The sequence below is a fragment of the Pan troglodytes genome, chromosome 7, assembly GCF_028858775.2.
Source record: "Pan troglodytes isolate AG18354 chromosome 7, NHGRI_mPanTro3-v2.0_pri, whole genome shotgun sequence".
NCBI classification, from domain to species: domain Eukaryota; kingdom Metazoa; phylum Chordata; class Mammalia; order Primates; family Hominidae; genus Pan; species Pan troglodytes.
The window spans coordinates 23,442,113-23,455,887 of NC_072405.2; the positions used below are offsets into that span (position 1 = coordinate 23,442,113).

The following is a 13,775-nucleotide window of genomic DNA, read 5'->3' on the forward strand; positions in this document are numbered from 1 at the left end:
TGACATAGAAAATTAGCTAGGAAGCAGTGAGCACCCTTCTGCTCCACATCCTCTGTGTCCTCAGACAGTCACCACCACGGACAGGCTTGTTTTATGAAGTCGGATAAATATACTCCCACATATGCATATATACATATACATATGCATATATTTGGTAATCTCAGTATTTTAAAAATGACATTGGTGATGCATCCTGTATGACTAAGTAGGCCAAAAAATATGAGTTGTTCTTTTCTCTCTTCTAATCAGAATGAGGCATCCTATTTTGGTCGATTTTGGTGTTATCTGTAATGATATTTGAGGCCCTTCTCTACCGGGAGGTTTTGGCAATTCTTAAAGGAATGTGTTGGCTCACTCACTACACTCTGTTCTTGCTGCTCCTAAAGGCTCCTGGCGAGCTGCAAAAACTGAGCTGTGCAGCAAGGCTGTGGTGTGATGGCTAAGTGGCCGTGCAATGTTTCATTACCATAAGGATGCCAATATAGGGGGAAGCCACTTGACAGGAAGTAATCTGTAGGCTCAGCACTTGGTGCAATGGCCCACATATCTACCCAGTGTGCTGAAATTCCAGCAAGGGAAATGAATGCACTAAAAAGAAATGCAAATGAGAAAGATTAATAAACACACGATTACCAAGAGAATTTTGTAGCAAATACATCCAGGAAATGTTCTATATCCACAGTAAATAAATATTACAGGAAGCTAAACTGCACTAAGCTAAACAGTTTTTAGAAATGCTCCTCATCCCAGCAGGCTGGCATTCCGTGTTTAAAACGGATGTGTCACTTCAGTTAAATTATCACTCGTTTATTTACTTCAGTCTCTTTCAATGTCTGTTACTTTAAGAATAAATGATATAATGAGGCTGTGTCAATTCTGATGAAAGTATTTTTCCACCATCATCAAATATTGTAAATAATTGTAAGCTTACAAGCAGTGATTCCATGCCAAAATTATGCATACTACCTAAGATTATATGTCTATGTTTTCCGAATATTCATCACCTGGGTAGACAGAAGGGATGTGAATGACAAAATCACTACAAAATCTATAAAGTTGAAGATAATGTTTTTTCACAATATTCTTAACACATCCCCATCCATTTTATATTATTTATTGGGCATTTACTATGTGTTGACCATTGTGCTAGATACGGGGCTTACAAAAATGAATGAACTCAGCAGCCTGTAGTTTCAAAAGAAGTTACTAGGATTTTTTTCAAAATGCTATCTATAAGCAAGCTGAGGAAGCATCAAGATTTACTTCCAAATATTTGAAAAATGATTACCAAGTACAGTGACACATTAAGTTATTAACTAATGACTTAAATAAGGTGCTTCAGTGATATCGTTTGTCTGTGTCCCCACCCAAATGTCATCTTGAATTGTAGCTGCCAGGATTCTCATGTGCTGTGGGAAGGGCCCAGTGTGAGATAACTGAACCATCAGGATGGTTTCTCCCATACTGTTCTCATGGTAGTAAGTCTCATGAGATCTGATGGTCTTATAAGGGGTTTCCCCTTTCACTTGGCTCTCATTCTCTCTTGCCTGCCGCCATGTAAGACATGCCTTTCACTTTCCACCATGATTGTGAAGCCCTGCCAGCCACGTGGAACTGTGAGTCCATTAAACCTCTTTTTCTTTATAAATTACCCAGTCTTGGATATGTCTTTATCAGCAGTGTGAAAATGGACTAATACACTCAGGAAGTTCCAAACATATCTTATGTGTACAATCAAATGATATTTTATTTTTATGTCCAAATAAAGTGAAATCATAAATATTCTGGGTCTTTTTTATATTTTAGCCGAAAGACATCCCGATTTCTGTGAGTCAGCTAAGTATATTAGCGTGGCATCTTCTCAAGGAAAAGTTTTTTCCTGCAGAACAGTTATTGAGTCCCCTAATAGCAACCAGCTCTGTTCATCATTTATGTCACCAAAGGCCAAACTCCTCCTTATCCCATGAAACTAGCCATGAGGCTGGCACAGGGAATGGCTAAAAAAACATCTTGAGAAGAATAAATATAGTTTTGGTGGAGGTGAAATGTGTTTCTCAGCCTGAAAGGCCTGCAAGCTCTTCATCTTTCCTATTTCATAAGACATCAACAAATACCCTTTTATGAAATGAATGTTTGCATGACAATTACTAAGCAACTCTTATTTGTAACAGAGCTAAGCAATTTAACACCTTCCAGCCGCTTTCTAGAACAAATGTATAATCATAATTCTTTCAATGCATTGGTGGAAGTACATAAAAGCCCCTGGAAATTGTTCATTTTGCTTACTTAAAGCCGTTAGCTCAGTTAATTACAAGTCATTGTCTTGCTATTATTTTTTTCATACAGTTTCTTTCCACATTGCCATTTATTTAGCAAGAACCACACACAGTGCAGTTAAAGAGATTTAAAAGTGATTGGAAAAGAACACACTAGAAGTCCCACATTCCTCAGACCCGCAGCATCATAATCTTTTACTTGCCTGTAGACACTGTGTAAGTAATGCCGGTTTGCCTGAGTCCACTGCCTTCATAGCACAAGAAGATGTTTATCATCAGACTATGGAGTCTAACACCTCAATCTCCCCTTATACCAAATTTTCCTGTTCTTACAGCCGCCATCACATGCCTCATGGAGATACAATAGGCAAAGCATGAATGAATAGATGCATGCATGAAAACCAATGGAAGGTTTACATGAGAGGGAAGACATATGAAATCAGATTTTTAAATTATCATTTTAATCCACTTATGCTAATTTTGGGAGTACTGTGGGTTTCTTGACTAATAATTTAACCAGAAAGACTTTGTGACAGTGACTTTCTCCATAGACTCTAAAAAATTTAATGAGTTGTGAGAGCAATTGGTAAATATTGAGGAATTTTGAAAGCCAGTTGCTACAATTTTGGTAGCTTGAAATTAGTCATGATTGGCATGTGTTTACACCATGGCAGTCAGCAAATGCTTCCTCTCTCTCTTTCTCATTTGAGAGCCTGTTTACCAGCATACCATTGCTAAGACCTTCATAAAGTTCTAGCAAAAATAAAAGAAGTGGCCAGGCACAGGAACCCATGCCTGTAATCTCACCACTTGGGAAATCCAAGGTGGGTGGACTGCATGAGCCCAAGAGTTCAAGATCAGCCTGGCAACATGATGAAACCCCATATCTACAAAGAACACAAATAAAATTAGCCAGGCATGGTGGCGTGGGCCTGTAGTCCCACCTACTTGAGAGGCTGAGGTAGGAAGATGGCTTCAGCCCAAGACGTGGAGGTTGCAGTGAGTCAAGATCATACCACTGCACTCCAGCCTCAGAGACAGAGTGATACCCTGTCTCAAAATATATAAATAAATAAATAAATAAGACAAGTATTCTCAATTTACCTAATTTCCCAAGTAACCAGATCATGATGTGCCTTTTACATTTTCTATCCATATTCTTTTGGTATGTGTTTTTTATAAACTATTCTTCTTAGAGTTATAAATGTAACACAAGTATTAGCCACTTTGTAAGTCAGTACTTGTTTTCGTAAGTCCAAAAACTGCTCCTCAAACATCAGTGAAGCTAGCAAGCAAGCAATATCCTCCCTATCTCTACAGGTCATTATTTCATAGCCTTCAGTGAAAATCTTTCTCAGCCTACGTCTTTTCTGGCTGAAAAAGTCGATTTTAGACTCTCGTTATCTTCCCCGCTCTTCCTCACAGTTCTTTTTACTCACTCTTCTCTGGGACTCTTTCAGTCAGTCTTTTCTTAAATACTGTAGTCAGATTCATTTGCAGTATCTCACTTGTAGGAGAAAACAAAATCTGCCACATAACCACAGTAAACTGATGTCTTTTACTCTCTTATGTTTACTTATGAATAATGCCCATGTAATTTAACAACAATGACAACAGTAAGACAGAACCAAAGTCTTCACAACAAACGAAGATAATAAGACTAGACCATATCAGAAGAGATTAGTAGTTGAAGTTTATATTAGCTCTGAGCAGAAAATGAGCCTAATGAGATTCTTAATTTCAGATTTGTGGAAAAAACAAGTGTTAAAACCACTTAACAATGATCCTTTGCTAATTTTTGAGGGAAGTCTATTCTTCTTAGTAAGCCTGGTATTAGGCATCTATTTCAATGTTCTGTTTTTAATATTATCAATGAAAGAAAAATTATTCTGAGAAATTAATATTAACTCTATTAATATTAATGATTTATCAGCTTAAGTATGTGCTGATTAAGACACTTAATGAAATACTTGATTAAGGCAGATGACTGAGGCCACTTAATTCTGTATTTTGCCTTTATAAGGCTATTTAATAAATATTTAAGCATCCTTTTAAAATCAAGCTTTATCTTTACACTACCTTTCCCTTTACAGTAAAAACAAACAAACAAAAATCATTATCATACCAGCTGGAAAAGGTTCACTTTCATAGGTAGTATCATCTCATAAACATACCTGTGGTATTTAAATGTAAATATACAATAGGAGCATTAGGTCTTTTTTTTGTTTGTTTTTTTACTTCCAATAATTTGATTTTAATCCTTAAAGCCTAAACTAAATTACATGGTCAAAAAATTACCAGAGAATCTAATTTAAGCTATATGCCCAAGGGTACACTCACTGAGCAATTACAACCTCCAAGCAAAAGGTATTCCCTAACTGAGCAATGAGCGGTATACTAATATTGAAAAATAGCGCATTTTTTTCCTTTTGTATAATAAAATCCTTTCAATTTTAGGATATGACTTTAAGCGCAGAAATAACTGATCACAAACTTTGAAGAACTCTCAATGTAGCATGTACTCCTTGCATAATTGTGCTAGATTTAAGCATACACAGCTGATTCTATGCAAGACGAGTCACCAAAAAGCCCAATTCAGAGTTTCTCAAGTTATTTCCTGTGAAACACTTGTGTTTGACAAAATACTACAGAGAATATTCCAGAAAGGATGCAATAATGATCAAATGAGTTTGGAAAACTCTGTAACAGAAAGAAAAATATCTCAGAACTTTTAATATATGAGTATGCTTTTTTTTGATCATTACGGAGTCATTATGCATTACTTCTGAAACACGTTTGAATGTTAAACAGTTTGCTTTGAACATCTTAGTTTTTGAAAGACAATAGTTTTTCAAGCAATGTTGTTTCAAAATGTGGTTACTATAAGCGTTAGCTACCAATTTGCTAGACTTTTGCTCTTCAGTTGCTAAATTTGAGTGATTTGAGTTCATTTAGGCATCTTCGTATCTGAAATGCTGTCCTAAATATGGTTCCCTACAGCTTTCAGGCTGAGAAAAATTATATGCAACTTTATTTCTTGAGTTTTGACCCTTTCTAAATTATAGATAAATTATGGTTCTGAGCATTCAGTTTACCATTTATTTTTCTGTGCCATTAAGTAGATCAATGTATTCCCCTAAAGGCAAATACTCTATTTCTAACAACACTTTCTACCTAAAATATTGCTGAAAACTTTTGGGTAAATGAACAAGTCAGAAAAAGCAGAGTTGCTGAAATTGGCTCATTTTCACTGATTTTGTATTTTAATCTAGCTTTTCATTTGAAAAGAGAGCTACAGAATGATGTTAAATGAAAAATGACATTCCATAATTCTTCCATTCACATTTTCCTAGCACATGAAGAAAACAAAGTCACCTTGTCAAAAAGACTCGGCATCTCATTAAAATGTGTAGAAATCTCTACATGCTGTTTTCTACATATTTACCAACTCTAATAGATGGAGCTGCATTTTGAGCAAGAATGTTTTTCTGTCTTTACAGAGTAAGCAGTGGACTTCTAAAAATTCTGGAGGCTCTTAGAAATTGTGACTCTGTATTTTGATTAAGGTAAGTAAGCAAGTCAAATAGTGTTTGGACTGTGTGTAGCACTGATGCCGGGCAGGCAAGCCCCAGAATTGGGGCTTAGCCTGGGATGGTTCTTGGCCTATTCCAGGAAATAATTCGAGGGTGAGCTGGTGGGGTTAGACAGCAACTTTTATTGAAGTGGTACTGACCAGCAGCAGCAGAGGGATTGCTCCTTGAGGAGCAGGGCTACCCCATCCATAGGCAGTATGCCCAAAGTAGCAGCTCAGGGGCAGTTGCACAGGCATATTTATACCTACTTTTAATTATATGCAAATTAAGGAGATTATGCAGAACTTTCTTTAAAAAAACGGTGGTAACTTTCAGGTTATCGGGTCATTGCCACGGAAAGGGGCAACAGCTTCTAGGTGTTGACAGGGCAATGGTAAACTGACATAGGACACTGGTGGGCATGGCTTATGGAAAGCTGCTTCTGTCCCATCCCTGTTTTAGCTGGTCCTCAATTTGGTCCAGGGTCCAAGACCCACCTCTGGAGTCAAGCCCCACCTCCTGAGTAGAGTCCTGCCTCCTACCTCAGTACCCTACTCGGGATCATTTTGTATGCACCATGAGTATTTAAACTTTCTGTGCCTCAACTGGCCCCTTGTAACAGGCAATGAGTTTATTGGATGGTTCATGCTTTAAGCCATGAGAGGGCATTCTAGTGATAGGAGAGCTTCGTGTGCCCTGATCTGAATAGCAGGTGTCACTCCAGCATACTTGATAAGAGGCATGAGCTTACAGATGACTTATTTGAGTTGAGGAAGTAGGAGAGACTGTGGGGAGGTGGGTAATTGTCAGGGAAGGACATTGATATTGTTTGGCTGCGTCCCCACCCAAATCTCATCTGAATTGTAGATCCCATAATCCTCGGGTGTCATGGGAGGAACCAGGTGGAGGTAACTGAATCATGGGGGTGGTTTCTCGTATGCTATTTGCCTTATAATGAGAGTCTCATAAGATCTGATGCTTTTATTAGTGTCTGGTATTTTCCCTGCTTGCACTCATTCTCCATTTTGCCACCCTGTGAAGAGGTGCCTTTAGCCATGATTGTAAGTTTCCTGAGGCCTCCCCAGCCAGGCAGAACTGTGAGTCAATTAAGCCTCTTTTCTTTATAAATTACCCAGTCTCAGGTATTCTTTCAGAGCAGTGTTAGAATGCAATAATCCAGTAAATTGGTACCGGTAGAGTGAGGTGCTCATATAAGGGTACTGGAAAATGTGCAAGCAGCTTTGGAACTGGGTACTAAAGGCAGAGGATGGAACAGTTTGGAGGGCTCAGAACAAGACACGAAAAAGTGGGAAAGTTTGGAACTTCTTAGAGACTTGAAGGGCTTAGAAGACAGGAAGATGTGGGAAAGTTTGTAACTTCCTAGAGACTTGTTGAACGGCTTTGACCAAAATACCGATAATGATATGTACAATAAAGTCCAGGCTGAGGTGGTCTTAGAGGGAGATAAGGAACTTGTTAGGAAGTAGAGCAAAGGTGACTCTTACTATGTTTTAGCAAAGAGACTGGTGGCATTATGCCCCTGCCCTAGATATCTATAAACTTTGAACTTGAGAGAGATGATTTAGGGTATCTGGTGGAAGAAATTTCCAAGTGGAAAAGATTTAAGAGGAAGCAGAGCATAAACATTTGGAAAATTTGCAGCCTGACAGTGCAATAAAAAAGAAAACCCCATTTTCTGGGGAGAAATTCAAGCCTGCTACAGAAATTTCTATAAGTAACAAGGAGCAGACTGTTAAGCACCAAGACAATGGAGTAAATGTCTCCAAGGCATGTCGGGGACCTTCCTGGCAGCCCCTCCCATCACAGGCCCTAAGGTTGAAAAGGAAAAAATGGTTTCCTGCGCTGGGCCCAGGGCCTCCCTGCTGTGTGCAGCCTAGGGACTTCATACCCTGTGTCCCAGCTGCTCCAGACTTGGCTAAAAGGGGACAAGGTACAGCTCAGTCCATGACTTCAGAGGGTGCAATCCCCAAGCCTTGGCACCTTTCATGTGGTGTTGAGCCTGCAGCTACACAGAAGTCAAGAAGTGAGGTTTGGAAACCTCTGCTTAGATTTCAGAGGACATATAGACATGTATGAATGTCCAGGCAGAAGTTTGCTGCAGAGATGGATCCCTCATGGAGAACCTCTGCTAGGACAGCATGGAAGGGAAATGTGGGGTTGGAGCCCCCACACAGCGTCCCCACTGGGGCACTGCCTAATGGAGCTGTGAGAAGAGGGCCACCGTCCTCCAGACCCCAGAATGGTAGATCCACTGACAGCTTGCACTGTATGCCTGGAAATGCCGCAGACGTTCAAAGCCAGCCCATGAAAGCAGTCCCGGAGGGGGACTGTACCCTACAAAGCCACAGGGGCAGAGCTACCCAAGGCCATGGGAGTTCACCTCTTGCATCAGCATGACTTGCCTGTGAGACACGGAATCAAAAGAGATCATTTTGGAACTTTAAGGTTTAATGAATGCCTTACTGGATTTTGGACTTGCACACAGCCTGTAGCCCCTTGTTTTGGCTAATTTCTACCATTTGGAACAGGTGTGTTTACCCAATGCCTGTACTTCCATTGTATCTAAGATGTAACTAACTTGTTTTTTATTTTACAGGATCATAAGCAAAAGGGACTTGTCTTGTCTCAGACGAGACTTTGGAGTTGGGCTTTTGAGTTAATGCAGGGATGAGTTGAGACTTTAGGGGACTGTTGGAAGGGCATGATTGTGATTTGAATTGTGAGGACATGAGATTTTAAAGGGGCCAAGGGCAGAATAATATGGTTGGGCGGCACCCCCACTCAAATCTCATCTTGAATTGTAGCTCCCATAATCCCCACGGGTCATGGGAGGGACCAGCTGGAAGTAACTGAAGCCTGAGGGTGGTTTCCTCCATGTCGTTCTCATGATAAAGAGTGTTTCACAAGATCTGGTGGTTTTATAAGTGTCTGGCATTTCCCTTGATTGCACTCATTCTCTCTCCTGCCACCCTGTGAAGAGGTGCCTTCCACCATGATTGTAAGTTTCCTGAAGCCGCCTCAGCCATGCTGAACTGTGAGTCAATTAAACCTCTTTTCTTTATAAATTACCCAGTCTCAGGTATTTCTTCACAGCAGTGTGAGAAGATAGTAATATAGACAGCTAAGATGAAAATGTTTAAACCATGTGGCTCAGGAGGGAGAACCAAAAGGAAGACTTGCTGAACTGGAAACATAAAGGATGGAGTTCAAAAGGGAAAAGCAAAACGTAAATCATATGATAAAGAAATGCCAACGAGAAAAATCAAATAATTTTGTATAAGCTCTACAGATCCATCTATTTTTAAATAGATGGATACTTAATGCTGGATTTAAGCATGCCCTAAGTTAAGTACTTTGGTCTTTATATATATTTCCCTAAAATTTTATTTTCCTCCCTGACAATGGGGCAAATGAATATAAACAGGCCAGAACATGAACGCCTTTGCTGAGGGCTTGGCTGTTCTCCAGTTTCTGCTGCTAAATATTATCAGAGAATAAGCATCAAAACCAAATTTCCATAATACAATTCTTTAAACATAGTTCATATCCTCAGTGCTTCCAAAATTCTCTATTCTTTAGAGCTTCCTTTCTTAGAGCTTATAAACAACATGTATCAGTCATGGGAGAGGACAGGGTATGTCTAAGGAACTATTTTGAATCTATGTTTATACATCAAGCACACTTTTTTCCTAGACTTTAAGTTGGGACTTAATAAACATACTAAAGTGTCCTAAAGATGTTACTATTCATACTTTTCAGAAGGTCAATTACCTATATTAAAAGTATCACTATTACTGCTATTGCAATTGCATTTTTTGGAAATAAATATTATTGTGTATATTTAAGGTGACATGGCACTATAAGAAACCTATAGATAGTAAAATGGTCACCACAGTGAAGCAAAATAGCATATCGATCATTTCACACTTCTTTTTGTGTGACAAAACCAGCTAAAGTCTACTTATTTAACCAAATTTCCAAATACCGTAAAATATTTTAACTATAGTCCTCATGTTGTACATTAGATCTCTAGACCTATGCATCCTACATATCTACTACTTCATGTCCTCATACTTACACCTCTCCATTTCTCACTCTCTCCCCTGTAATTACTGTTTTATTGTTACCTACTTTTAATTATTAGTGATAGCCTAGAAATAATGACATGGTAGTCACTGAAGTTCCCCCATGGCATGTGACATCTAAACAGCCACTGTCAAAGTCACTATTACTTTATACCTGATTCTATACTAGAGTACCTTATATTACAAAAAAACTGTACCTCTCCTCTATGCATTAAAGTTGGTGGGGGTTGGGGGGATGGACATTGGTTATAAAGCCTTTTTTTTTTCTTTTGAGACAGGGTCTCACACTGTTGCCCAGGCTGGAGTGCACTGATGCAATCTTGGCTCTCTGCAACCATCACTCCCAGGCTCAAGCAACATTCCTCCTATCTTAGCCTCCTGAGTAGCTGGGTGCACACAGGTGTGCACCACCATGGTTGGCTAATTTTTTACTTTTTTGTAGACAGAGTGCCTCTCTTTATTGCCCAGGCCAGTCTCGGACTCCTGGGCTCAAGTGATCCTCCCATATTGACCTCCCAAAGTGCTGGAATAACAGGTATGAGCCACCGTGCCCAGTCATTATGGAGCTTATTTAGAGCTCATAACTAATATAAATAGTGTAATCACTTAGAAACCACTGACCCTTCTTGGGCTTGAATTCTATGCTATCTTTGGTTAAATCTATTTTCAGAGAGTCAATATCCTCATTTATAGAAAGATCACTTATTTTTCACCCACTTGAGGATGGAGATAATACAGATTAAGTACTTGGCCCATATTGGTAATTCAACAAATATCAGCTGCCAATTAATAGTAATAATAATAATACCAACAAAAAACAAAAATGACCCATATTATTTACTTTTAATACCTCCTTTTTCTTCTACAATAATTTTATAAGTATTTACTTTTTTGTGTAAGTAATCACATACTGTATTTCCCCTGTCTATAATATTTGTTTCTATAGGCGATTCAGAGAGCTTTCTTTTCAGTTCAGATTGTACTTTATCTATTATCCATCAAGACAGCTCAGTTATCCTGCTCATTCCATCCTTATTTCAAAATCCATTCATTTCTATCTTCTCACGAGAACCTCAGTAGTATTGAACACTAAGTGTAAAACAGAAACAAATACATCTCTGCAGTTTTTGCAGTGACAAGTTGTGTATACTTGCAGTAATGATGACCACTGTATATTTAATGAGGAACTATTATATGTCAAGGATTTATAGCTTTACTTAAGCAATGAGGAAACTATGATGACATAAACTTTGTATTAAAATAAACTCTGGCTACATCTTAGATTTCTTTTCCCGTGTTCCTTTTGCCCTGACTTCTTATTTAATTTTCACCTTGTTGCATGATCTTATGTCTAAAATCTTTCTCTTATACACATTTATGACAAATATTGAGGAATTAATTAACAATTAACCAATTTGAAATTCAATTCAGTTGAGTAACTTGTCTTTCCCACACAACCCACATAATACCAGGGACTGGTGATAGGGCTTGTGGATTCAAACCCACTGCAGTCTGATGACACAACTTCTTTTTCCTGGTAAGATCTGTTGATTCCATGTTGACTTTACACAGTATTTCAATGAGTCATGTTGATTTAGGTATAAATTCTTAGGGCCTCAGCCATATTACATGAATGTCCTGGAGTTTGGGCGCACAGAATATCTAATTTATGTTTTAAAAAGAGGTCCACATCAGTGGCTAAAATTTCCTAAACTCAGAACAGGGACAGATTTTAGGAAGTAATTGTACTCTCAATGATGATAAATGAAAGTGTATGACTTGGGTCCCTAGATTCTGTCTGGGGATCTTCCTTAGAAGGCTCTGCCCAAGAAGGCTTTGACTAAAGTGAGAACCTCATCCATGCACGGTGGCTCACGCCTGTAATCCCAGCACTCTGGGAGGCCAAGGCGGGAGGATCACGAGGTCAGGAGATCAAGAGCATCCTGGCTAACATGGTGAAACCCAGTCTCTACAAAAAATACAAAAATCAACTCGGCGTGGTGGTGCGTGCCTGTAATCCAACTACTCAGGAGGCTGAGGCAGGAGAACCACTTGAACCCAGGAAGCGGAGATTGCAGTGAGCCAAGATCATGCCACTGCACTCCAGCATGGCGACAGTGTGAGACTCTCAAAAAAACAAAAACAAAAAAACTGAGAACCTCAGTGAAAAGATCTGTCAAATGCAGAAAGGAAGGAGCCTGTAGCAGTGGAAGACCCTGGGACAGGCGCCGGCTGCATCAAGAAAGCTCAATTGGAAAGACCGAGTAGGAAAATTCTCAAGAGTTTATAAAGGTTCCCAACAGATGGGGAAGAGAGGACCTTGATGCTGAAGTTGGAGTTGAGCATCCCACTGAAATGGACATGTTTATTACAAACACGAGATGATTCTTTTGATAAAATGACTAGAGGACTTTTGATTAAGAGGGAGCAGATGGGTTTTAGGGTCTAAGATTTTATTGAGGGGTAGGAAAATAACCCTAGAGTATGTTTAGGCAGGCACTGAGTAGGAGAAATGTTGTTTCTTATTGCACTCTGAGAAGTTATGTTCTATCAACATAATGCTTGAGTAATTATATATTGGTTATATTTAATACCAGATGTGGATATACTGTAATATATTTGATGTATTTTGAGGTGGAGCCTCTAAAATTGGGAGTACCTAGAGCCTACAGAATGTTTCTTTCAAGTCCTTTAAATTCAGAATGATGTGAAGCTAAAGTAGCAGACTGGGAGTCTAGAAACTGGCCCTCAGCCTGCAAGACTCACAGAGCACACTACTAACCCTGGGCAAGAGACATCATGTAAATCACCCCCCAATTACCATCCAGTCTTATTCAAGTAACAATGATGACTTCCCATACTACGAAATCACCAGGAAAATAAATGCTTCCTGCCCCCACCCCCCAATCTCATCTCACTGTAACCTCCGCCTCCTGGGCTCAAGTCATCCTCCAACCTCAGCCTCCCGAGTAGCTGGGCCAACAGGCACACATCACCACACCCAGCTACTTTTTGTATTTTTGTAGAGGCAGGGTTTTGCCATGTTGCCCAGGCTGGTCTCAAACTCCTGGCTCACCCAATCCACCCACCTTGGCCTCCCAAAGTGCTGGAATTACAGGCCTGAGCCACCGTGCCCAGCCAAAAATGCTACTTTAAATGATGCTTTCTATCTGTAATATTTTTATGGTACACTGAAAAATATTATGCTGAGGGTTAACCTATAGTTTTGAGAAGGACGTACTGTCCTACAGTATTTCATGACAATTTCTTTTCCTTTCCAAGGTACATTTGCAGTTGCTAAGGAACCAAATTTCACAGCCATGGCTATCTAGCAATACCATATGTGGATAATGTCAGAATAATTTTGTGATAGCTACTGTGAAGCCAAAAATCATGGACATTAGAAATAAGAAAAAATTTCATTAGATTGTCTGCTACAAACATAATAAAAAGTCTAGTTCTCCAGTAGAATGAGTGTTCCACCATGACAGGAACCTTATATATCAGTTTATCATTCTACCTCTTAGCCTAGCATAACTCTAGCACGTAGTAGGCATTGACAAATATCTGTTGAAAGAATAAAGATGTTTCCTCTCACTAGTACTAAAGAGCAGAATTATTTCTATAAGGCTCAAGCAAAGTAGCTCTCACAGGAAAAAAAATGAAATGTCTTTAAGAGAATTTCAAAGAAACATTTTGCATTTATAATATTCTCATGCTCCAGTTTTCCAAAGTGTTTTTAAAATAGCCAGATCATTGGAAATTAGTTAAGTACCATTTAAGTTTTATTTAAGTTACTTCTTTCTGAAAACCATGGCTTA

General features: G+C 39.1%; 1 protein-coding gene across 1 annotated transcript in view; it reads right to left on the reverse strand.

The window, feature by feature from the left end:
* SGCZ (sarcoglycan zeta) overlaps window positions 1-13,775 on the reverse strand; it is a 1,171,086-nt gene that overhangs the window by 1,063,945 nt on the left and 93,366 nt on the right. The gene's annotated exons all lie outside the window — the stretch shown is intronic.